Consider the following 25,255-nt stretch of genomic DNA (forward strand, 5'->3'; position numbering starts at 1 on the left):
ATTTGCTTGCCTTTTTAACAAGCAAAGTCTAACAAAACGTTGAATAAAAAATCTTGATTATAGAATGCTTCTTTACAATGCAAATTAATGCATTTGTAAAACAGAGACAATTTATTTGACAAATCGACTATCTTGAAATGGTGAGAAAAGTAAATGGAATTTGTCCAGTTATGTTTTAAACTTTCGTACGATTCAAGCGACAACATTATGGCTAATAACGGCTCAGAAGACAAAGTAAAAGCTTTATTGTCTTGAATTGTATTTCTAAGCCCTTTGTAACAAAAGTTCCTGAACAGTGCACTAACTTCATTATTGTGAAGAAATAAATGCCATGTTTCATTTCTTTAATGGAAATTTCAGCATACATTTATTTATTTATTTGTTTTATGTGTGTAACGAAAACACTTAGCTAAAGAATGCTTATAAAAAGATTTCACACAACCAAAAACTTGGCTCTGTAGTGCTGATCTAACAATAACAATCAAGATTGATAAATATTTTTTGGTAGCCAGTGGAGAGTAAAAGCAAATTTATCAGTCGGCATGCCATTTTTCCAATCACCACTTCTTGGAACCGAAGAAAAACTAACTAAACAACAAATGATTTTTAAACTGCTCCAACATATTATCCGCTAAAATAAAGGCTAAAACTTAAAACTAATAATTTGAAATTTTTATTTACTTTCATTCATAATTTTATCTTTCCATATTCATAACTGTGAGTGGCGACCGCAAATCTTGTCCTATATACGACGAGTAAATTTAATGTAGAGATTTGAGAGCTCAGTTCTATATAATCTATTAAAGAAAAGTATAGATGTATTATAGAAAATTCTACGCTATAGTGAGCGTGATGCTGCAAGCAACAGATTTATCAACAGCAGCTCTCCTAAAGCAACGTGAAATGAAATTGCACTTTGAGCTTTCATATTGGTGATTTTAATATCCTTTTTCAAAAATAATATGTCATTTACGAAAAGGTACTTTTGATCAAATGAATGGGGACGTAAAATGCATAAACGAAAATATGCTGAAACAATAAACGAATAACTAAATAAATTAATTAATGTATGAAGAGAAATAAATGAGTGAGTAACAGAGTGAGTGACTAAGAAATAGTGAATGAATGAATAAATAAGCGAAGTACAAAATGACCGAATGTAAATTAATAAATGAATACGTAAGTGATTTAGTTAATGATTGAGAGAGTAAGGGAAATAAAACTATTTCACTTTGCCCAATCCACTTACCCCGCATGAACTTAACTAATTATACAAAATATTTAAAATAAAAATAAGCTTAATATTAACTAAATAAATATTCCACCGCATATTAGGTCTCAATGTTTGAAGCATTAATAACAAGAACTTTTTAATTACAAAAATAGATTTTTACTTACAACAAACTGTTACAGTATGAGTATCAATTTTTGAAAATTGCCTGTATTATCGTATTCTTTTATCTTCGACGGATTTTTTTTTCTGGCTGGAACAGACCACATGTGCCACTACATAGTTAAAATATTACCAGATAGGGAACTTTAAAAGCAGAGTAAATATTTCACCATTTTACTTTACCCCATATTCCCCTACTTCTAAAGAGATTTGCACAACACGGTAAATCATATGAATAGACGAAATAATACTGTAATAGAAGCAATTCAGCTATTTAAATGTATTATCTTTCAGCAGCTGTAAGAAAATGTGACGAATAGTAAGAATTGATTCTAAAATGCTTCATTTCGCAACTTTTTATTGTTTTTTTCAATAATTTTTAACTTTTTATAGTAGCTGAAATTGTTTTGTGAGAGTAAGACCCAAAAGCTATAATGCATAATATGCTTTGCTTTACAAGAGGCTCTAATTTCAAAGGACAATGCAGCTTATCTTCGACTGTAACTGGTTCATGTCCTAAAGAACCGATTACAAAAGTTACAAAAGTTATTGTTAAAAAAAATCTGGGTTGTAGTTTCTAAAAGGACAATATGGTCTCAAACAATTTATAGTACGAGCCTCGTGTAGTAAAGGAGGTAGGAAATGAAATCATTATTTCTATAAAGGTGGTAACAAGATCTAGTTTTAATGAGAAAAGAGGTTGTTAAGTCTCGTTTTTAAAGAATGGAGAAACGAAATTATAGCTTAAATTGTTTCAATAGTCGATAATAATGATTGCTTTAATTGCGAATGCTTTTAGAGGGTTAAAAGTGGATAATAATGATGTCTACTTGTAATTGTGGAAGATGAATGCGTTTAGAGGTTTAAAATTGGATACTAATGATGTCTAGTTTTCATTGTGGAAGAAAAATACGTCTATTTTTAAAAGTGAAACACAAACACTTATTTATTATCCTCTTTTAAAAAATCAAAGTCAGCCTCGGTAAGGAAATCATTTAATAAAAGCCGTAAAAAAGCAGTTAAAACATGGACATAAAATTCAGTTCTGGTTACAATGGCAGCGAAGTGTAGTTTTAAAAGTAGACTATTAAAAGATGCAATTTTCTTAAAGGCTGAAAAATATATCGTTGCCTCAGAGCAACTGTATATAATCCCAGAAATAACACTAAGATATCTTACTGTTGCTCTGAGGCGACGATATAAGTTCAAAGAATGAAAATAACGAGCAGTTTTAAATCACTGTTGTAAAAAGTTTGGTTTTCAAGTAGAAGACAATGAAATTAATCTCGAAAAGTGTTGTGAGGACTAGTTTTTGAAGCGTTGAGTAAAGAGATCACGTTTTAAAAAATGTCAGTAAGGCAGTTTGTCACACAAGGCGAACATTTAAATTTAAAAAAAATATTCAGTGACTTTTTAACCAATCAAGGTCAGCATGAATGAAAAAAATATCTAATTTAGTTATTATAAAGAGTTTGGGTGGTTTTATAGCAGTTTATAACTTTTTACAGCTAAATGTGTCTATTACTGCAGAAACTAAGATGAAGTCTCTCTCATTCCAGTGCTGAAATATTATTCTTTAAACGGTATTGAGTATGAAAGAGAAATTATTCTGTAGCTATAGAAATATACTCTCATTTTATTAAAATAAAAGAAAAGTCCCGCATTTCATTTGCTTTCAAGCAAATGAAGCTCAAGTAGTTGTGTTTTAGATCAAGTAGTCTTAATTTGAACTCTCCTCTTTGTCATATTGAAAACCACACCATTTTTGTCATAAAACTTCATTTTTTCATTTGTCCGTATAGATTAAAATTATTTTCAAACGAATCAACGTATGTAATCAAGTAATGAATGTGTACAAATGCAAGTAACACCGTCATCGAATAACTTTTTTACATAAATATCTGCTGCATACTTGTATATTTGAATACATTCATAACTTAAGAGACTATTTCCATTGCTTGTTTTTTCAATCCTAAAAAAGATTTTTATAACCAGTAAATCTCTTAAAAATTGAAGTCATGTTCCAGCGGCATAAAATGTGTCAGTTTAAATCTCATTATATATGATCCTCCAAAAATTATCAATTATTACATTGCATTTTATCGGATTCTTTAAGTTTACAAATGGCGTTTAAACATACTTCGAAGAATACTGAAGAAGACATTACGTTCATTGGAAATACTATTGGAAAAGTACTTAAGTAATTGCTATATGTATCAAAAACAGAGGTAAAAATATGTGATTTTTTTTGTTGACTTTCTTCTATATCCCAAGCACATATGTAGCAAAAAGTATTGTATTCGTGAACGTTTTCGGTATTAAAATCGTGGGACAACGTTTAGATTTTATTTTTGGTTGTTTGATTACGATTAAATTCAATGAATGTATCACCTTTGGATAGTTGCAGCTTGCCACATACCTGCGGCACTAATATCACCCCCCGGGGGGGGGGGAGATAAGAGTTTTTGCAAGGAACACAGAAGAGGAAAAAGTGTCTCCCCCCCGTATAATTTTTCAGCATAAAATTGTCATGAGGTTCTTTTAATAAAATAATCATCATTCCTTAAAGCCAATCAATTTACTTTAAAGTACAGACAAATTGTGAACTAATTTACCGCGAATGTGGATGAAAAATGTATCCTTTAACATTCTAAGTCAATTAAGTAGTACTTCACGAAATTCCTGAAATAAGAGCGATAATTATCAGAAGCATTGTCAAAATGTTTATAACACGAGGACTATGTTAATAAACAGACCCATCGCCATGAGTTTTCATAATATCCCTCCTCCTCTCCATCACTATGCTTTTAGACAAGGCGTCAGATTTATTAGACATTAAAACTACGTTACTGAGAAAACCATAGCTTCATAGCATAAAAGTTTTATTGAAATATTCAGAAACTCTTTATTTGCGAATTTCGAAGCAGTTGCTATTCTGCTCGTAAAGCCAGGATGCAGTTGAGATTAAAGTTTAGTACTTTATGCAGTTTCCATTAATGTATTATGGATTTGTGGCGAAAGTATTACGTAATTTCCTTTAGTTTTCCATTTCTTATAAATTAAAATGAAATCCACGATTTCACAATCAACTTTCTTAACTGCAATGACTCGTCAATATTTCGTCTAAAGCAAACAAAAATGATTCTGTTCTAACATGCTTCGGGTGATTTTTTCTTAAATAATAATTTAAAAATTTGATTTATGAAGAAATAAATTTGAAAATATTTAATAGTATATTAAAAAATATTGAATGGGATGGTTAAATTAATGTTCCCTTTGGGATGGGTACAAGCCTTTTGCGCCTCTAAAATCCGCTATTTACCCCTCCCCCCCCCCCAAAGGGCTATGACGCATTATTTTTCTCAAAACCTACAGAGTGCCGAAGATCGCGATTCCCCGTAAAAGATTGGGGGGGGGGGGCTAAAAAACTACCCCTTTAAAATTATAATGGTGCTCTACGGTTTGCGTCTTTGGTGGACCCCTGCTTTTGGTTTTCTGCTTTTTAAATATCTATTTTAACTTCAATTAGCTACTGTAAACATACAGTAAGCCCTCATTAATCCGGGTGCTATTATTACAAATGATAGAAAGATCATGAAGCTGTGAAAAGAAATGGGGACTTTTCAACCATTCAGATTTTTTTTTTTTTTTTTTTTGCCCCATTAAAAGTGTCGCGAAGTTATCCTAAATGGTAGGATAATCATGAAGATTTCTAATTACTCTTTTTAAATGGGTTTTATTGATTATTATTTCAAAAATTTGGATAACTATATTTCCTAAATTATCCAAAATGGTAGGATAACCATGAACATTTTTAATTACTCTTTTTAAATGGATTTTATTCATTATTATTTTTTTAATTTTGGATAACTATATTTCTTAAATTATCCTAAATGGTAGGATAATCATGAACATTTCTAACCACTCTTTCTAAAGGGATTTTATTGATTATCATTTCGTAACTTTGGATAAATATATGATAATTTTGGAGTGTTCTTTATTTTATGCCATTAAACGCAATAAAATTATTATTATGAGTGAAGTAGTTTTAAATAAAGAAATTGTGGGTCGAAATTTCCCTGCATGACTGTTCGCATCAGGAGGTAGCGATTAAATTGTCTCTCCAGAAGCTTTCCCGCTTTCAGTTGGCATTTGCTCAAGAAATTCTTGACATGAATAACAAGCGGCCTTGCGACACATTCGTGGCAAAGAATTTGGAAGATATGTATCACACACACGCACACACAAATGCCAAAAGGAAGAGATAGAGTGTATATATACTATTCATGAGCTTAACAAAATATTGTCGATGTTTATTACGTAATAACATAAATTTCATCCTAACTCGTTTTTCTTTACGTAAACGTAGACAATTTTGAACGTTTTATTAATATTTCTCCTTAAATGTTGAAAGTCTCTTTGTTATTAAGACATAAAAATGGTTATTCAATATCTTTTACTCGTGACTAACTTATGTTTCGTATTCTTAAAAAAAGCCTGTATTGCTGGTCATGATTTTATTGTTTGAATACAAAGGGGGGAGGGGGGACTGATCATTCACAAGAAGTTGATTTTGTTGAATACCTGTTTTTAATATCGAACAAAACAATACGGAAATATATTTTTTTTTAATGACCTTAAAATATATTCGCTTATCAAATAAAAAATAACAATTTATTGCACGAAATTTGCCGATTACTGCATGCACTTGTATCGAAGTTACAAGAGACGCCTTTTCAATACAAAAGAATTGATGTTACGGGTAAAAAGCTTTTGTTGGATATGTTTCATCCATATACTAACTTTTTTTCTTTTTTTTTTTTGCATTGAAAAAGGTGTTCTTTGTAACGCCGATACAATAAATTGTCAAGTTGAAGGGCTCGGGGCAGAAAGGTGACAAGCCACAAGAAGTGACATTCCGATCCGATCAATATTTTTGTTTCTCATAAATAAAACTGAAATAAAAGTGACAATGGATTATGTCATTTGGAGAAAAACATATCTTGTTTTAGTATTGCTGAATGCAGAATGTATAATACCTTTGAAAAATCCTATAAATATTTTTTATAAGTTGGAAATTGGCTTACTGAAAATTCCCGTCGTGTGGCATATCACATTCTCGCCCCGAGTCCTTCAATTAAAAATAACATTTGCACAAAACTTGCAGATTACTGCATCCACTTGTATTGGCGTCACAAGGAACTCATTTTTAAATACAAAATAATTGATCTTACGGAAAAAAAGTTTCTGTCAGATATGTTTCATCCATAAGCTCACTTTTTTTTTTTTTTTTTTTTTTTTTGCATTGAAAAAGGAGCTCCTCGTAACGCCGATACAAGCGCATGCAGTAATCTGCATGTTTTGTGCAATAAAACGATAATTTTAATTTGGTAAAGAAAATATATTTCAAGGTCATTTTGAACAATAATCTCTTCATCTTTAGTACCTTAATAAAAAAAATTGGTGTGCAAAAAATCAACATTGTGTGACTGATCAGCTTTTTTTCTGTGTACTTCTAATGTGCTGTAGCTACAAATGTGTATCGGATGTGTGGATAAAACACATCCAACGAAAGCTTTTCATCCATAAGCTCACTTCTTCTTCATTGAGAAAGGCGCTAATTGTAACGCCGAAACAAATGTATGCAGTAATCTGCCATTTTTGTTATATAAAACGTTATTTTCAACTTTACTGTTCTGGCCAAAGGTGTTTATTTGTTTCTTCATATTTTTTTCATATTGAAATTTGATGAAAACAATAAATTTAATTATTTTGTACAGATTGAAATTTACCCTCTTATTTATTTATTCCTTTTTTAATGAATTTCAAAAATTAACTTTACACATATAGCAAATGTTTTGACGATGGATTTATTTAGAAAGAGTTCGTTTTTAGCAGAGATGTCGAACCTGTGACCCGCGGGTCACATATTGACGTGCAGGTGTTATAAGAAAAGCGTAATTATTTAAGAGAACACGGGAGCACCGTTGTTTTAACATAAATTTAATTTAAATTTTAAGATTTTGATTGCAAACAATTGCTTTGTTTCTAGTTACTTGCTTTTAATTTTATCGGTATATAGTTGCGAAGCTTAGCTAGCTTCATTTTATTTGGAAGAAATTTGGCAGTTTCCTAAAAAATTGTACGTTTAAACTCAATTCAGTATTATATCAATGATATTCAGATGTATCAAGAATATCAGAAGTATTTTTTTTTTTTAAATACAAGATTGGATATGAAGTTACGCAGAAAAATAGTGATATCACTTGCATAAAACGAATCGTTATTTGCTTTCCAGAGATAAAAAACAAAATCAAATTAATTTAATTTTCACGAAAGAGTATGCTTTAGTCAAAAACATAAAAAAAGGACACCGAGAGCTGTGCCATTGTCTTTGAATGAGTAATTTTCAGTAATAAACCAAATTTGGAAAAATTAATGTAAAAAATGAGGAAGCTAGCACAACTGACATTGATTTTTTTCAAATAACAGTTAGGAAACTAAGTTTCACGATGATTACATCAAGCATGGAGAAAAAGACATATAAAACTGCAAGAAAAGGGTGGGGAAAAAGAGTGCAATCAAGAAATCGCGGCAAAACATTCAAAGATTCAAGATACGATTGTCGACACTACTTCCAGCGACTTTTCCACACTCCGGACCCTGCTATGTAGTTGGTTTTTGGTACACTCTTCAGAACGCGCGTGAAAGCCTCTTTGATGGCATCTAGAGTCCCTTCTCTTAAAGAAACTCTTAAATAAAAGTGCAGATCTTATTTGAAAAATGTAAGTGTGTTTAAAATGCGTCTTGATTATTTTAGTTGCCTTTTCATCGCTTCGCTATTTTGAAAGTCAACGACATTCTGGCAATTCCATGAAAACAAATTTATTTTTCTGAATCTATTTTTTTTTTCCCTAATTTTATTGAAGGGAAAATTTTTGATATATTTATTAAAGTTATATAAATTATTCCCACCCATCAAACTGTATTTAACAACTTTATAGGAGCCAAGTGCAAAATGTATTTATTTCATTTAAAGTATGGTAATTTTTATTGCAATTAATGGACTTTTTTGTCATTCCTTCGCAAAACAAAATTTATTTATTTAAATCCAATGCGTGAAGAATTATTCAAATTCAATTTCATAATAGTATTTATGAATCTTATAAGTAATTACCAATTGAAATAATGTGGTTATGCATAATTCAGAGTAGAAAACCCTGATTGACCAAAATGTCAATCGTAAGGGAGGAAAAGAAACAGGAAAAATATTTTTTTTAAATTGCTTTTTTTTTACTACTGATGAAATGCAAAGAAAACAAATAGCAGTTTTAATGAATATAATTTCGCTGAAATCACTTTAAACTTTCATTTTTCATTAGAAAAAAGAAGTCATTCCATCACACCCATTTTTATTATGAAAATTCCTTTTTTTTTTTTTTTTTTTTGAAGGTGATAAAAGGTGGTTTTCACAAGATGTAACTTGCTCTTCATCTAAAGGACAGTTTCATAAGAGTTATTTTTGATTTATATCGATTTAAGGAAACTGGTGTTTGATCTAATAGCAAGCTTTTACTTATACACATTTTGTCAGTTTTTTCAAAAGAGATGTTTCATTCAATTCAATTCAATTCCCAAAACATTTTGCTCGTATTACCCGCATAATTGGGAGTTCTTTATGTCTGTGAAAAAACAAAACTTCTTTTAGATTTGATCATACTAAGGGCTAAGCACTAGAAAATACATTTATCAAATATACCATTTAGAGCGAGTGAAACACCGTTGGTTTGCTGAAACTTGTACGTAAATTTATTTTCGGTTAAAATAGTACTTAAATACAATTAGAGCAATATATTTAACTAATAGTCAAACAACAACTTCAAATATTATAAAATTATTTGGATGGCTAAGTACATAAAATGCCTTAGAAATCGGAGTCATGTCTTTAAAATACAGATATGGGTCATTCTCACAAAAAGGTGACGTTTACAGTCCCTTAGTAATAAATAATAAAAACTTCAGTATATTCCTTAATATTGTTTTCATGTGTTTTAGTTAAGTTTTGAACTAATTAATTTTATGCATGACAATTTAATAAATTTAATATTTCAGTTTTATTTTTTAATAAATGTTGCTTTAAAATCCCCTCCGTGGACGTCCCTAAGCCTGTGAGACAAAGCAATTTGTGATTGGTCTCAAACTGTTTAAATTGGTTTTAAATATCTTTGATTGTATTAACTAGCTAAGAGTTCTAAGATGTTTTTAAAATAAATTTTTTTAAAAAATAAATTGTGTTTATAAAGAAAATGACTCATAAACTTTGTCCCTAAGATTGAAGTATCCCTCCGTGGACACTTAAAATAACTTAATAAATACATAATAGAGGGCAGCAAAAGTCAAGTCCATATAAGGTAAATGGTAGGATACTTAGCCATTTTGTTTTCTAGTGATCAACTTTAGTTCTCTTGTACACGTGTTGGATTGTTGTGTCTAAATCTGGTTTGGCAAAGTTCTTAGTGTATCCGTGGTCATCATACAAAAGGTAAAATAAAAGTGTTTTGTATTTGAAACATTTTTAGATAGCAAAAGTAGTATATTTGATAAAAAGAAGCATTCCATTTTTTTTAACTTTAAAATCAAAGGTGTTCTCCCATTTGGTTCAAAATTTCTCCACGGGGGGCTTCCGCCCAACTGACCGGAAACACGATTGACCAATCGGGTGTCTTCCAACTCTACGTAGGGTTTGAAGGGAGGGGCTTAGGTGCTCGGACATTCAAGGCTGTTTTCAAGAGTAAATTTCTAAGCTTAACAATCTGGCGCCTTAGCTTGGCGCGATTTTTAGCACCATTCGGGGTTCAGGGCGTGGGTTGCCATTGAAAAGTTCAACGTGGTATAGAAGAGAGCAACCGGGATAGCACCATTCGGGATTCGGGGGGGGGGGGGGGTCCTTTTGAAAAGTTCCACGTGGTGAAACTAGTTGCACGTCCCTATGCAAAATGGGAAAGTTCATTGAAAGCAACCGTCAGGGTAGCAGACTGGAAATAACATTCGGCTCAAGCATCCAGTTCCAGGGAAAACCGGCGTCTTCAATTAATTAAAAAAACACCCTAGTAATAAAATATTAATTAATTCTAAGGAAAATAATAAACATTTATAGTTTATTTTCAACTGAAAAATTAAGTATAATGACTTTATTAATTATTTGTTCAAACTAAAAAATCAAATGCTAATTTAAATAATAATCTACTTTATTACACCGATAAATAATATTTTGTTAAAAAAGCGCAAATAATCGCTTGTTTAAAATAGCTAATTTTAGCGTTCATTGAATGATTGATCAGGAACTTGGAAGCTATTTTCTCTAAATTTTTCTGAATAATAGTCGTAAATAATTGATAATTAGTTTGTAATAATTGATAATTAGTATTATGCACATAATCAGTTGTGCATTTAAGCAAAATTTAGCGGGGGAGAAGGGGGGGGGGTCGTATTTGACGACTTTGCCAACTAAATTTAAAATATATTTTCATCTCAAAAACCGCGTTTCTCATCTCATATGCTTCTAAGTTCCAAATAAAGTTCAGCATTATTAGCCGATCGGATCAAACTATTCACTTTTGAATGTAGCAGAGAATACTTGTGCGTTTGAAGATGAACACCCCTGCAAAAGTCCCTCATTTGTGTTTGACTTTTTTAAAAAATTCAGTAAAAAGAAAAAAATGATCTTAAAAAAAAAAAATGTATTGTACTTTTTGTAGAATGTGCAGAAAGAAGTTTACAACTCGTATTAATTTATAAACACAAGCGTTTAGTAAGCCGCACTTACATTGTATGAACCTCAATAATTTTATTTATATTTTTGCACAAGGGCAAAAATTGGTGGGGTGCATAGGTTCAAATGCCATTTTTTTTTTCAAACATATAGTAACTTTTTTCAAACAAAACACTCTCTCTCTCCCACTCATTAAAGCAGCTCCAGCTTCCACTTTCGGAGAAGTCATTATTAGCATATACAGTAGGCACCGCTTAATGTGATCACTTTGGGACAAACATAATTTGATAACAATAACCGAAAAGAATCCAGGAGACACAAAATAATTTTTTTCCAATTAAGGAGCATTTATTTTGAAAGCCTCAAATTAAAATCACAGTGACTCAACAAAACGCACTTTCAAATCATAAGTTATCAAATTCACAGAATGGAAATATCTGAATTATAAAAAGTTAAAGCTAAATTATGCAATTTTTAATCACATAGTAATAGGTGAAGTAAAATATGACCGTTTTCCATGACATTCGTAAACCAAGTTTCAAATCACATTCAGCTTTTCTATCTTTTCCAGCATGGTTTTGCTTGTTGTTTAAAGTTTAATTTAACTTCGCTTTGTTTTCAATCTCGACACAATTCTTTAATAGTTTACAAAGCAATGGCAACAATGGAGGTCCTACATCAATGTCATGTCAGCGACTGAATTTTTTTAGGTGCAAAAGAAAGTTTTCTTAGAAGAAGTCTGTGGTCACTGGGGACGAACTTTCTGTAGCTTCATTCCAAGAAAAATTTTGAACTGCTATTGAAAACCGCAAAATGCTACCCAGAAAGTTAGTCTCGTCAGGGTTTGCCTATGTATTTCTGTTAATTGAGGAACAATAACGGGGAAAAAATTGAAAGTTTATGAAAAAGTGATAACAATAAACGAAGTCGCTGATTACAATATCCGACTTTTTTAACGTGTGTTAACATAAAAGTGTTCCGGGACTTCGTGATTCTGATAACATTAAGCGAATGATAACATTAACCGTGATCACATTAAGCGGCGCCTACTGTAATAGACAAAATAAAAATGAAAAAATCAGGAGAATTGCGTTACATTAAATGACTAACTATGAGCATGGTTTAGGGGTTTTTTTTAACTTAGATTGTTTTTGAACTGTGATGTTATAGTTCTGGTTCTTGGTAAAAACTAATTCTCATGGTGTTGGAGCTTTGCACTCTTAGAGCTGTGAAATTTTTATTCATTTTCAACAACGATTCATACATTTTTTTGACATAAATTGAAATGCACTGGTTTGACCAGTTACCAGTTATGGTCACTCTAGCTTAGTAATGGTTGCGCCATACACAGAAATTTTTGGGTCCGTCACACATGACTTTTACGGTCCCCCCTTCCATATTGTTAATTCCTATGGTGCTAAATATATTTCAACCCCCCTTTTAAAAATTTCGAGTCCCCCCCCCGCCCTGTGCACGCCCCTAAGTTACGGGCCAGGGCCATACTAAAAACTAAAAGTGGTCATGCTCGCTGAGTTCAATTATTTTCAGGAAATACACAAAAAGTGTGTTAAAACTTATGTTTTTAGCAACATCATCAAATTTCAAGCAACAAATTCCAGCGTATTTAAATTAAAAATTGGATAAATAATCCCCATTTTTATTAAGCACTTTTATTACTTGGCCTGGTTGCCATGGAAAAATCTGAGGCCTGCTTTTGCTTATATCTCAGCTACTAAACCACTTTGGGATTTTGGGATTTCACTTAATGATTTGCTTAATTTAAAGGTACAGCTTAACGCTGAAAAATTAAAATTCTAAAATAAAATTATTTTTTCGGTTACGATGGAAAACAGCAAATTTCATGCACTTTCCCCATTAAATATTTGAATATAAAACCCATTCTTACAAATTTTGTTGCCTTGCAACAGTATTGTTAATAGTAATCATAATGACTATTTTGAATCAAGGCTTCACTGGAGCAAGAATGAAATTTATTCACTGTCGTTGCTTTTTTAGAGTTTTTATCCTCATCCATGCTAATAATCGATAACAGGGCTAAGTAAAGAGACATATTAGGTTCTTTATCATAAAGCATATGTTGTGAGCCATTCTTTTGCTTATATCTCAGCTAACTTCGAGGCTTCGGAATTTCACAAAATGATTTGTTTAATCTTAAGGTACAACTTAACGCTAAATAAAAATTTTGTTTAAAAACGAAAATCTTCAAAATAACGGATATTTTTTTTTTTTTTTGAAAAATACTTAGCACTTCACATGATGAACTCAAAAGGACAAAAAAACTTTTTTTGGTTCAGAAGGGCTATTATATAAGAAAGGACAAAGTATTCCTGTAGTTTTCAATTATTCCAAGAAAAAGACTTAACTAACGAAGAAAAGCGCGCTCAAGTCATTTCAAATCAAACTTTCCCATTAAGAAAAATATGCATGTTTCAACCCTCAAATTTATGATTGCAAGCTAGAAAATGATAAAACATTCTCTACATAACTTGAGCCGTACTTCTCTTCGTTTGTGAAGCCTTTTTCTTAGAATAGTGGAAAACTACATGGATACTTAAATTGTCTTTTCTGACCCGGAAAAGCTATTTTGTCCTTTTGAGTGCATTATGAAAAGTGCTTACTCAGTATTTAAAAAAAAATCTGTTACTAATCGCATTTTTCAAAAGCGATTTTTGACAAATCGCTTTCAAAAGGTTCGCTTGAACCAGGGCTGCGGAGTCGGAGGGAAAATGGCCGACTCCGACTCCTAGATTTTTTTAAATCTATTTATTTATTATTATTTTTTTTTCAATCCACTCCCCCTAATGGGAAGGGGGAAAACCTCAAAACATAGATTGAAATACTAATTCCTTTTTATGAAAATTTAGCGTTGTATTTCATTGCTAAATTAAGATGCATACAACGTTAGAAACTAAACTTGAATATCAAATTTTTCAATGGTTTGGATTTTATAAGTAAGAATACTTTTAAATCCCATGCTTTAAAATAATTGAAAAGAATTAATTTGCTGTGTCATAATATATATTTGTGTCATAAATAATCCTGCATTTATCTTACTTACTTAGATACAAACCCCAGTTGCTTAAAATATCATTACAAATTAGAATTTATTGAGGTGATTTGCTGCTACTCATCGGTAACTTATAAGCAATTCTATCGATAAAATTGTGAAATGAAGTTTGAAACATTGTCAAATGCTTTCATTTTTTGTTATTAAGTTCAAATTAAACTTTGATTACAAAGACTAATTCTTAATAGGTTGTGTTTTTAATCAATATTTAATATTTCATAAGGTGTAAAAATTAGAAATTAAAATGCTACAAAATTTAAAATGCAAGTGCTTTTCTTTTTACGTTACATCCATGATTTCATGTAAAAAAAGTAGCAGTTAATGTAAACTAGCAATAAATTAATGTTTTACATTTATTACTAATTAACATTATGGATTTTTTTCTATTTATAGTGTCATATTTGTTTGTAATAAATAGTAAAACCAATGTAATGTGTCAGAAGATTTAATAAACATTGAAAAGCAACAAGATTTAAATTTAAGGTCTAAGCATTTTTTTTAAACATTTAAATTAATTTAAATGAGAAAAAAATAATTAGTAAGAATTTTAATTAATATTGTGACATGGCATTATACTGATACTTTCATTCATTGCATAAAAAATGTTTCTTTGGGAATTTTCGAAGTTTTAAATTTGTTCACTATGCGGTTGTTGAATGTTGAAGTAGGGGAATGTGGGACAAAGTGAATAAGAAGGGCAAAGTGAAATGCTGAAATATTTACTCTGCTGTTAGTGCCACCTATCTAGTAATATTTTAACTGTGTAGTAAAAAATGTAGCCTATTCTAGCTAAGAAAAAAATAACTCTGAAAATCATAGAATGTGATAACACAAGCAATTTTCGAAAAATGATTCTCATATTGTAATATTTTATTGTAAGTCGAAAATTATGCTAGGTATTATTAAATGATAAATTTCTTGTAATCATCATTTGAAATATTAATTGAGACCTAATATTCGATGCAACATTTATTTAGTTAATATTAAGCCTATTAATATTTTAATTATTTTGCACAGTCAGACAAGTACATGCGGGAAAAGTGAAAAATTAATTTCGTTTAATTATTCAATCATTTATCAAATCTTTTACGCATTTTATTAATTACTTTATTAACATACCTTAATTTAGTAATTCAATTATTTATTCATTCATACACTTATTTTCTTATTCATTCACTGTTTTACTCACTCGTTTATTTTTCCCCATACATTAATTAATTTTTTTAATTAATTATTCGTTTATTTCTTTTAGTACCTTTTCATTTATTCCTTCAACCTTTTATTTACTGATTCCTTAGATCAAAAATATTTTTTATAATCCAATAGAAAATATTTTATTTCAAACATATTTCATTTTTCACTTTGCCCCATGAAAAAATTAAGCGAAATTTTTCCACTTTTTTTTTTTTTTTGAAAGTAAAAATTCACCGGCGAAAATAAAAAAATACCATTTCAGTGCACGTTTTATTATAAAATACAATGTTCTTTCATGTACTGTAATTTTCAAAACAAATTTCCAATTTGTTCATTTTGAAAAAGCTCAGTCAGCTTAACCATTTCACTTTGCCCCACATTCCCCTACTCTGCCAAAACAAATAATCGGTTTGGCTGCCGATATACAGTATACCGAATACCAAGTATTCCGTGTACAGTCGACTCCCGCTACAACGCGATTGGACTTACGCGAAATAACTACAACTTTTCCGAGTAACGAATTTTAGAGCTAACGCGAAATTTTCGTCCACAACACGAATTATTTTGGGAGGAAGTATCTGCTTCGTTATCGGCTACAAAATATTTATTTTGTAAATGTTACTACATCACTTTAAGCATCACTGACAGCGAAAGTTCTCACACCAAACTAATCAACGCATCGCGTTGTTAGTGCATCAAAAAACCACTCAGCATCTTTCATTTATTCATTTTTTTCATTCTAAATCTTAAAGTGTATGAAATTTCTGGAACCTCAGTGGCACCTTTATCTAAAGTTTGTGAAGATAGGAAGAAAAAGAAAGTTTCTGATTAAAAAAAAAGAAAACCTTAGATTCTCGATAGACTTGAACAACTACAAAACGTCGACGGTAGCACGACATTAATATGAGTGAATTTTCCATACGTACAATTAAAAGTCAAAACAAAAAGATATCCGTAAAAGTTCATAACTTAGTTTCAATATTGAAGCTTGCAGAGCAGTCTAGCAAAGTAAATATTAATATAGAAGCAGCTCTTGTATTGTGGATTAAAGAGATAAGAAAGAGGGGCTGTTGCCCCAAATAGAAACGTTATAAAAGAAAAGGCGAAGCAACTGTATTTAAAAATACATTAGATGAGAATAACGATTTGATCATGGAGCATACATCATCATCTTCATTTTTTAACTCATAAATATTATTACTGTATCTACTATACAGTACTATTATAGTTCAGCATTTTATTATTAATACATACTTTGCGTACAGTGTTATTTTATGTCTATATCTCCATTCATTTTGAGCATTTAAAATATTTCATGTTGAATAAAAGTTTTTTTTTTCTTTAAATACGGTAAAAGTTCAGTTCTCTATTTAAGAAATTGTGCTGTGTAGTTAAGGAATTTTTTTAAAGCAGTTTGAGGGGTGTTTATAAATGACTAAAAGAATTTGGTATGCTTTAAAAAAATGTTTTTCATATACTTTTCCACAACGCGAAATTTCAACTTACGCGAGGAGTCTTGGAACGCATCCTTCGCGTAAGTCGGGACTCGACTGTACCTCTAGAATAATAACAATAAAGAAAGAAAGAATGAAGCATCAAAATTCAAAGAACTGGGTGGATAGGTTTTCAAGAAGTTGTTTAGAATTTTATGCTATTTAACATTTATTTACACGGGATTGCTTTTTTAAGAACTAATCTAAAGTTTGTTACTTTTATTTTATTTTTAACCTCATTCTTGTAACTTTATCAAAATAAGTTTTTCGTTTATGTTTTCCCTTTATTTATCCTTGTTGGTTTCTAGCTGTTTTTTTTTCATTGTGCTGTATTCTAATTTTATAGTCTGGACATAAACTGCAAAGTTTTGATAATTTCGATAATTTTGTAACCTTCTCTATGGGAAAATCAGTGTGCTTTATTGAAAAAAAAAGCATTTATAATCAGTTGATCATTAATTTGTCACTAAAATAATTTTAATTCACTTCAGGCATTAATTATGCAATTAGTTTATTGTTTGGAAATTTAAAGCTTAAAATATAATTGTGTTTTCCTTTTTTTTTATTTCCTATGTAGGCAATAAATACTTTCATTATCAATTTCAGCGAGAAAAGTAAAACACGCGAAATTTTCGCCATAGTAATACGAGTCTTCGAGTCTTTTCCCCCTTTCTCACCACTCAACATAGCCTCCACTCACTCACAGTGTACTTCTAACTGGACAATAGGAGTAGATAACACGCATGTTCCCCCCTGTATTCCTACCTCCATGGCAAGAAATCCTTCCACTATGTATTGGCATTTATCGATATTTAGGGATCGCCAAAAAAGTTTATTTTAGACAGAGGCCAAAGATGGCGATGGAGTGGCTCAGACTTTCAGATCTCTTTATTAGGAGGAAGGTGTTCGCCCCGTGACAAGCTTATCTTGATGTGTTTGACAGTTTGGGCCAGTTGGAACCTCACCAAATCAAAACTCTGAAAAATTCTAAAGCTTACTTATGTCTCCTCCGTGGACTTCCCCTCCGTGGACGTGGCATGTCCACGGAGGAGATGACGTGGTCCACGGAAGAGACAAAGCCTTAGAAAAAATCATAATAAATTTCAGCTTGCTAAACAAAATATAGGGCAATTTTGTTTTGCATTTTTTATAGAAAAGAAATTAAATTCGATTCTTAAAGAAGTTCATTTTGTCAGTTTTTCTGTTAAATGATTTCTGTAATGTTTTATATATTCTATATATATATACGGATATATATATATATATATATATATATATATATATATATATATATATATATTTAATAGTAGGAAAAAATGGCAAAACCAAAAAGTAAAAAGAAGTCAGACGTTCAAATCCAAAAGAGGAGGGAACAAAAGAAACTTAGCATGAGACGTGCTAGACAGAAATTAAAAAAAAAAAAAAATGCTCTTATGTTTGAAGAAAGTAAGAAAAAAAAAAGAGAAAGAACGTTACTACCAAAGAAAGGCTAGTAGAAAAATTAAATGTGTTCAAGAAATGAATGAACGTGAAAAAAGAAAAATAAGAAAACTTTGGAAACAAAAAGCAAGGAAATATCATAAACAAAGAAAGTTGGAAGGAAATGAAGAATTAATTATAGATACACCTCCAAGCACCTCTTCTCAATTGGATAATAGTAAGTGCCAAGGAAAACAAGAATTCTGGAATTTTGAGAGGAAAAAAAAACAATAAGAAAAAACCGTTATAAACTAAGAAGTAAATAAAGAGTTATAAAATAAGAAGAAGATAGAGGAATTAGAAGAGAAAAACAAAAAATTAAATACTAGACTTGAAAAATATCAAAAAAGATTCAGCAGATCTCAGAAAAGTGAAGAAAAGAAAAATGAATCACCACGAGAAAAAGTTCGAAGAGAATTGAATAGTAAAGATAGAAAAAGCAAATCCAATGTGTTTAGAAAATTATTGTTTGCTGAAGCTATTGGCAGACAAATACAAACCAACTTTAAAAAGCCAAAAATCTCACAAAGTGAAAAAGACAATGCTACAAGTTTTGTCTGGTAAAATTATGAAAAAGTATCGACTACTCAATAAGGTAAAAAAAATAACCTCAATCAAAATGCTTAGCAATTATGGTAATCAAACTTACGAAACTGTGTCAAAAAGAGATTTCACAGAAGAAACACAGCTAAATGTTCAGAAATTTTAGAATCTGACAAAGCAAGTCGCTTGTGCCCAGGGAAAAAAGAAACAATTACAAGAAGAAAAGAAAAAAAAAAAGTTATTTAAATGATACTATGTATAATTTGCATAAAATGTTTATAAAGGAATGCCCACAAAATCAAACTTTTTGTCGTCTCCGACCTTTTTGGATCTTATTTCCGAAAGTTTCCGATCGGGAGACATGTTTATGCAAAGTTCATGAAAACATAAAGCTTTTAATAGTAAAACTACATAGTCTTGTTATTATAAATGAAAAAAAATATATCTCAAGTTCTTAAAGCAACATGTTGTGATCCTCAGAGAGAACTTTGCCTAAATCGTAAATGTGATGCCTGCAAATTAAAAGAAATTAAAATAAATGACTTTCAAGATGAACCTGTGCTACTTCCAAAATGGGTTGACAAAAAAGTTACTATGAAGATTAAAGGTGAAGCAAAAATTTGCCAAAGAACCATGAAAGTGGATAATGAGAGTACAAAACAAGAATTAGTGAAATTATTTTTTTCTGATATCATCAAATTTTTTAATCATACATCTAACATTGTACACCAATATCAAATGATTTCAGATATAAAAACAAATTTGAAAAGGAATGAAATCCTAATGCATATTGATTTTTCCGAAAATTACATATGTAAGTTTCACAGAGAAATTCAATCAGCCTACTTTGGTGGTTCAAAGCCACAGGTAACTATACATACTTGCGTTGTATATTGTCATAAAGATATTAAAGAAAGTCCTATTTCATATGGAACAATCAGTGCATGTAATAGGCATGATGCATCAGCTGTTACTGCTCATTTGCTTTCATTTAAAGATAATTTAAAGTCTCTTATACCTGATTAAAATAAAAATCATTTTCTCAGTGATGGTCCCAGTGCTCAGTACAAAAACAAAACAATGTTTCAGTTAATAGGTGGATATTTATCCTCTCAGTTTATTGTGGAGGAAATTCACTGGCACTATAGTGAAAGCTCTCACGGAAAAGGTGCTCCAGATGGAGTTGGAGCAGCAATAAAAAGAACAGCTGACAATTTAGTTGCCCAGAAAACAGATATCTCAGACTGCGAAACTTTAGTTTCTTTACTTCAAAAAAACTGTAAGAATGTAATAATAAAAAATGTTGAAGAAAGTTTTTTAAGTGATGTAGATAAACAAATTCCAAAGCATATTCCACCGTTTCCAGGAACAATGAAAATTCATGAACTTGAATTTAAAAAAGACCAAATAAATATGGAAGCAAGATACCTCACCTGTCTAAGTTGTGGTGATCAATGTAAACATTACCATTTGGGATTAATTCATCGAGAAAGGATAAGAAGCAAACCAAAAATCAATGATTATGTTGTTGTACAGCAGGGATGCACAACCTATAACCTGCGGGCCAGAAGCGGCCCGCGAAGCTTGTTAAATCGGCCTTTGGCAAGTTCTTCAAGAAAAAAAAAAGAAAATGATTTTTTTTTTAAATTAAAAAAAAATATCTTTTGATTTATTAGGTTTTTTTTACTCATCAATGAAACTAAGAACATACTTTCGATATTTTCTTTTCCAACTAAATTACCTTGCACTTTATTGATTTTGTTACAAATGCTAGAATGTTGATTTTTTTTTCAATAAAATAGGATATTCATAAGGAGCGAGGTCCTGAGTGTATTTCAAAAGCCTCCACATTTTAATTTGTTAATGTTAATTAAGAGTCACATAATAGTTCATATAGCTTTCAAACGCATGTTTACTTTCATAACAACCTTTATTAACACTTTCTTACATAAAAAACATCCTCCGTTGACTATTGTATCCCCTCCGTGGACGAGGTGGGATTTAAAATATTTGAAATCTTTTTAAGAATAAAATAGAAAACTTAACCACTACTATAGGGACATAATTTATAAAGAAACAAAAACATTTATGCAGTTTTTATTATTTTTTTACTTAGTTTTGTTAAAATAATTTTTTTGGTCTATTTGTACCTTTTTTGTGAGAATGACCCATATGATTAAATTAGGAAGAGAAAATTTGATTTATGTATATAGGCAAAAATATTTTATTAAATCCTTTTTTTTTTAATATCCACCAATTAAAATTTAGAATAAGTATATAGAAATATAACTTATTTTTTTAAAAAAAGTAATTATGTTTTTTTGCTTTTATGAAATGCAGATGAAGCCGAAGAAAGCTTCGTATTTAGAAATTAAGATTTAGAATTAAGTAATTTTCAAATGAACTTATTTGAAATATTATACTTATTTGAATTATTCGGATCCTTCAAAAATAAATCTAGCAGATTTATTTTTGAAGAATCCGAATATTTTTGGTGAGGGCTAAAATATTTTTTTATATAGTTTTAAATTCCTCTGACGTTGAGTCACGACTATTCAAACGATATCAAATTTGTCTTGCTTTCTCAAATTTATATGAGAAATGAAAACAGTAGTGTCTTCTGGTATAGACGCAGCTAGTAAATGTTTAAGGTAAATAAAGCCTTACAGTATAAATCACAGCATTATTTATTTAAGAAAAGTGTAACATTTTTTGTGTGTAAAGCGTAATAAAGAAAGATATTAAGAGACTGCAATGCAAATTGAAAATTTATCAAAATATTTTTGCAAAGAATATTTTGATAAATTTTCATTTTCTTCATTCTTCCCGTCTCTGTAATATTACATCAAGGGAGCCGTAGAACTCTTGTTCTAGAAAAATATATAAGACATTATTTTCTCCTGCCGTGGTTGAAAATGTAGGATTTTTGAGTTACGAGTGAATATTTTTTCCTAGTGCGGTATGTACTTGAATCCTTTTTTTTTCTTTTGGCTACTGCTAAAAAAATTTCATTAAAGTAATTTTAGACGGATAATTTAGTAATAAGGGATAGATGCTGCAGTTGCTTTATTTTTTGGATAAAAGGTATATTACATGAAATACAACGCCAGCTCAGTCATTTCCAGCCAAGGACTGCAGTTTCGTGCTTATTAGCACTCATCAGCCCGTCATAGGAATGTGACTGAGCTGGAGATGGAAAACAGCTTTAGCCCTGGCTAATTAGGCGGTAATTTACTGAATCAAAGATATATTGCTTTTGTTATTTAGCTTTTCAGTAAGGTTGTCTATTTTTATTGATGAACTATCGTCTAATGAAAATATTTATTGATAAAAAATACTGATGCTAAATTATTCTTTATGGTTATATGAAAGCATGGTAAGACATTATTGCTCAGTGATATATTTTATATGACAGAAAGCAATGTATCTTCTGGTCTAGTGTTAGATAAAATGTAGATTTTTAAGTGTTTGGCATATTTTAGCCATATTTCCCGTTTATGCTGTCCTATTTTGCTGTTGGAATCTTGTTTATAGTTTTATCCATAATATTTTCATATCTTTTGAAACTGCAATGTATAAGGGTTGACATGGAGACACATGCAACCCAAGCTACTAGTTATTCCATACCATTAAAAATTACAAGTAAGCTGCTGAAGATCAATACATATCTATTTTTGAATTCGGGGTTCAAAGAAAATAGTTCTAATAATACTGGCATTAAATTCATAGTGTTTTAGTGACTATACTATCAACAATGCAATAAAGATTGAAATTAATTATGTCTTATTGAGTTTACATTACATTTTCTGACTTGTGTTACAATAACTGAACCAATTTGTTGATAGGAATTAAGTTAAAAACATCGCATGTAGTAGTTTTTTTTTTTTGGAGAACATGTTTTCTTCTGTCTCCTGACAGTCATTTATCCGTAATTTGTTTATCCGGAATTTTCGATTTGCCTAAAGGAGGTCTGCTTACAGTCACTTTGGTTAATCAAGGTTCAATTGTATGGGGGGGTAACTAAATCCTATTTATAGTGGCTATGACAATAGTTTGAGTGATTATTGCATTTAAAATTATTCTTTACACATACGTTTTACATCTGCATTAAAAATGTAGCTGGCGTTTTTATTTTATAAACAAAACATGAAACCAAAATTGCAGTTTTTACCTTGAACAACTAATATACTTAATCAAACATCAGTATTCAAAAACGCCAATGACTGAAACTGGGCTCATTAAAATCTCTTCACTCTAAGATGAATATTTTCAGTTACTTAATATAACATAACTAACTAAATGACAGACAAACGAGCCCTGAAACAATGGATTCACGCAGACATCTGCAATAATTGGCTTTGTTTGGCTTTAGAAGTTTTATAACAATTCTTTGACTTTAAATAATTATTAATAAGCAAGTTCAGCAACCTCTACTTTGATGGCCAATTTCTTTTTTCTTTTTCTTCATAACATTGGGTTTCATTACAAGACTAAACATTGACTTAGAGTTCCCCGACCCATTAAAAAGAACAAATATTGAATCTACTGACACTCATCACTTTCGTTTAAACAATGTATTTTACCCTGTAAGGTGTTGAAATTGGCCAATTCTTTGAAGCTGATAATAATAAGTATATTTTCTTGCTAACTGACGCATAAAGTAGTCAATGTTTAGCATACGTAAAATGTAGCAAAATATTCATCAGACTTGTCTAAAGTTATTTGAGGTCTTGCCAAATAATGGCTGCATGTTTTGTAAATATAAATTACTTCATGCTTTTATATGTAAGAAAAATATTATTTATTTCTTTTCATAAAATGTTTTTGAAATATAACGTCTAAATATACAAGAGAAACTTCATATTTTTCTCCTAGTTATTTGCAAAATATTATTCTTTTAGTAAATAGTTAAAATGATAAAAAAAAGACCTATTCACGAGAAGAATTTGAAGAATAAAAGCAGTAAACAATTTCAATGTTCTTAAACTAATTCGTATATTTTTTAAGCATAATAGATTAAAATCATCTTTTCCTTTATCATATGTTTTTATTTTTTATAAACATGTTTTGAGTCGCTATAAAAATGCCAAACGGAATTGCAAAGAAGTTCCTGGTGTTTTTTTCCTAAATATATTTAACATTTTTTTTTAATGATCCCATTTTTTTTTAAATTTAGAAAAAGAGCATCTTTTTTTTCTTTCTTTTTTTTTTTTGCATGAGAAACAATTAATGCCGAATTAATGAAACAAATCATTAGCTTTTTTTGTGTTTTTTGAATCGAAACTTATAAAAGAACAAAATCCTGAAAATTTACTTTCATTTGACATTTTTTTTCGATGGCAATAAAGTGTCCCGTCAGGTTATAAAGGGTTAAATGCATGTGTTCTCAGGTGTAAGTTCCCCATCACGGCTGAGTGGAATGTGATTACAACTATAAATTTTTCCAGCATAGAATTTAGGACTCAGAAAAAAATTATAAGCATTTCCTTAATCATTTGTCAATAACTTCCGAATTATACAAATATGGGGGAAAACCCTCCCCAAAAATAATCATGATCTGATTCATAAGCCATTTATCCATGGTTTGCTGCGGTTAAAGATGCCCGTAAGTCATGTAACGGTTTTATGTACTCACCCCTATAATTATACCGGATGATTCATCATTACACAAACGAGGAATACGTTGCAATGTCAGGAATGGTGGGCGGACTGTTTTTGTAGTTAAGAGATGTCAGAAATCAAATTTCATAGAATAGGCATAAAGGTAGAGGCAGGCTAATTCTTGGCTAGAATAATCACGCCCCCCCCCCCCCCAACAATGTGTTCTGTAATGAAAATGGAGGAGAGATACAGTGGAAGTGCGTATCATCAAGATGCCTATGCTCATAGTTCTGAGTCATCGAGTGTAATGGAATGGAGCGGTAATTGCAAAAAAAAAAAAAAAAAGAATCAGCTAAAGGTCATCTCGATTGCAGTTATTATTTATTCTTTTTACTCTGAATAAGGTGTAGTAGAAATCTCTAAATTAGAAAATGGAAAAAAAAAAGTTGCAGGAAAGGCGATGTAATACGAATTAAATGGCAGGGCATTAGGTATTATTTTATTTCCATAAAAAAAAAAAAGAAAGAAATTCTTCTGAGGAAGATCGAGTACGACCAAGTATGTTTAAAATATAGCTATCGTGAAAAAAAAAAAAAGAAACTATTAAAGGAACCCTAAAGTATATTTTGAGGAAGAGAAAATGTGTTTTAATTTGTTAAAAATCTATAATACTTATTAAGGAATTAAGTACT

At 30.4% G+C, this 25,255-nt stretch overlaps 1 protein-coding gene across 1 annotated transcript in view; it reads right to left on the bottom strand.

The window, feature by feature from the left end:
• LOC129218499 (glypican-5-like) overlaps positions 1 to 25,255 on the bottom strand; it is a 198,614-nt gene that overhangs the window by 26,954 nt on the left and 146,405 nt on the right. The window lies entirely within an intron of this gene.

The sequence above is a fragment of the Uloborus diversus genome, chromosome 3, assembly GCF_026930045.1.
Source record: "Uloborus diversus isolate 005 chromosome 3, Udiv.v.3.1, whole genome shotgun sequence".
NCBI lineage: Eukaryota > Metazoa > Arthropoda > Arachnida > Araneae > Uloboridae > Uloborus > Uloborus diversus.